Genomic DNA, 2431 nt, shown 5'->3' on the forward strand with positions numbered 1-2431 from the left:
ATGGTAGAGTGGCCAGACGGAAGCCACTCCTGAGTAAAAGGCACATGACAGCCCGCTTGGAGTTTTTTTTATTACATTAAATTTTTTCAGCGGCAGGGACTGGGAGACTAGTCAGGATCGAGGGAAAGATGAACGGAACAAAGTACAGAGATCCTTGATGATAACCTGCTCCAGAGCGCTCAAGACCTCAGACTGGGGCGAAGATTCACCTCCCAACAGGACAATGCTTAGGATAGCACACAGCCAAGATAACGCAGGAGTGGCTTCGGAACAAGTCTCTGAATGTCCTTGAGTGGCCGAGGCAGAGCCCAGACTTGAACCCAATCCAACATCTCTGGAGACCTGAAAATAGCTGTGCAGCGACGCTCCCCATCCCACCTGACTAAGCTTGAGAGGATCTGCAGAGAAGAATGGAAGAAACCCCAAATACAGGTGTGCCAAGCTTGTAGCGTCATACCCAAGAGGACTCAAGGTTGTTATCGCTGCCAAAGGTGTTTCAACAAAGTACTGAGTAAAGGGTCTGAATATTTATGTAAATGTGATATTTCCGGGGGGGGGGGGGGGGGGGGTTTATACACATTTCTAAAAACCTGTTTCTGCTTTGTCATAATGGGGTATTGTGTGTAGATTGATGAGGGGGAAAAACAATTAAATCAATATTAGAATAAGGCTGTAACGTAACAAAATGTGTAAAAAGTCATGGGTCTGAATACTTTCCCGAATGCGCTGTATATGGTATAGGTCAAATAAACATACCAAAATAAGGTCCTAGCATCTCTTTGCCAAAAAACTTACTTTGTATGGGGGCATGGAGGGGCGGAGGAGAGATGTCAAACACCTGTTGTTGCAAAACTGTTTGGGGTCTGATTAGAAGGGGTGGAGGCATGTCATTGGTCAGAGACAAACTGGACCAGACCCAGAACATGATAAGGGGACCACAGCTGTGATGTCATCACCATATGTAAATGAGCTGGTGGCCTTAAAGGAGACCATTCCAAGCTGTCAGGGGTCTGTGAACAACCTGGTGCTGTTGGAGATGTGCTGGTGGTTGTAAACCAGAGCAGCGTGTTAAGAGCACAATCAACACCCTTAAATAACACTTTGTTCTTCAAGAGGAGACTGAGGACAACGCAGACAGAACAGATGTGGAGGTGAGCATTTTAAGGCCCATTCTGTGATATTTACAGACGTTTTTGATCACCTAACCAAGTCACTAAACATCTAACGCTGTCGTTTGTGCTTCATTTGAAGGTGGATAATTAGGGGAGAGCTGATGTTTAGAGAAGGTCCTCTATTATGATGATCTGCAAGTGGTTTTTTTTAGTTAACCACAAGCAATTGCGTCAAAGGAACGCATGTACACGCTATCGATATAATGCAATGTGGGACCTGCACTTGGTTAGTCTTGTAATAGGACTCCTCAAAAAGATTTGGACATCTGACATTTCTGTGGATCACGCATGCATATTATGTCTGGGAAAATATAATATCATTCTAGAATATAGCATGCATATTGTATTCATACCCAGGGTGGTTGACTTCTCAATGTTAACACATTAACAACATATTGACTCAAACCTGTTTCTCTACATTGGTTTGTGTGTGTTTAATATGTAATATCCATTCTCTTTTTTCCAACAGGTTTATTCATTTAGGTGAAGTCATCATGGGACATTGTTTGTTGGTCTTGTACCCTGGACAGGATATCATCATATACTGTAAGTTCGTTATGGTGACACTACAGTATAGATGATGTACTATCCAGGGTCTCATTCCCCCTTCTAGCCACTATCAGCACCCACACACACTGTTGATGGTTGGAAGCTAGAGGGTGGCGATCAAACCGTTACCATTACTGAGTTTTAGCAATGGTAAGGGTTCTATTGACACCTCTCAATGTAATAGCTACAGTAGTAAACACACGAACGGATGGACAGACGCGGTTGGAAGCTAGAGGGTGGCGATCAAACCGTTACCATTACTGAGTTTTAGCAATGGTAAAGGTTCTATTGACACCTCTCAATGTAATAGCTACAGTAGTAAACACACGAACGGATGGACAGACGCGGTTGGAAGCTAGAGGGTGGCGATCAAACCGTTACCATTACTGATTTTAGCAATGGTAAAGGTTCTATTGACGCCTCTCAATGTCATCTGGAGTTGCGATAAAGGAAACTAAAAACGGGTGGACTGGACTTTTCTTCCCTGCAACAAGGAGCATTTGTTTACAACAAATTAGTAATACCAAGAACCAGAATTGTATATAAGAACTGATTTAGATATTTTAATTGTAAGGTGTTTGTTGACTTGTGAAATAAATGTTTTAATTCAAAACCAAATTACTATCAATGTCTGGGTGTACATCTTACTCTAAAGGTGGAATACTGTACCAAGGTTAACACCTTAATGCATTTGCAGGTTACACATAAAA

At 42.5% G+C, this 2431-nt stretch overlaps 1 long non-coding RNA gene across 1 annotated transcript; it reads left to right on the forward strand.

Annotated features, from left to right (window-relative positions):
* The first annotated feature begins 982 nt into the window (after positions 1 to 982).
* LOC139532267 (uncharacterized) lies at positions 983 to 2343 on the forward strand. The gene is made up of 2 exons (XR_011666529.1): positions 983 to 1151; positions 1642 to 2343. It is a non-coding gene; the product is annotated as an uncharacterized lncRNA (long non-coding RNA).
* Positions 2344 to 2431: the final 88 nt, after the last annotated feature.

This window comes from Salvelinus alpinus, chromosome 1 (assembly GCF_045679555.1).
Source record: "Salvelinus alpinus chromosome 1, SLU_Salpinus.1, whole genome shotgun sequence".
NCBI classification, from domain to species: Eukaryota; Metazoa; Chordata; class Actinopteri; order Salmoniformes; family Salmonidae; genus Salvelinus; species Salvelinus alpinus.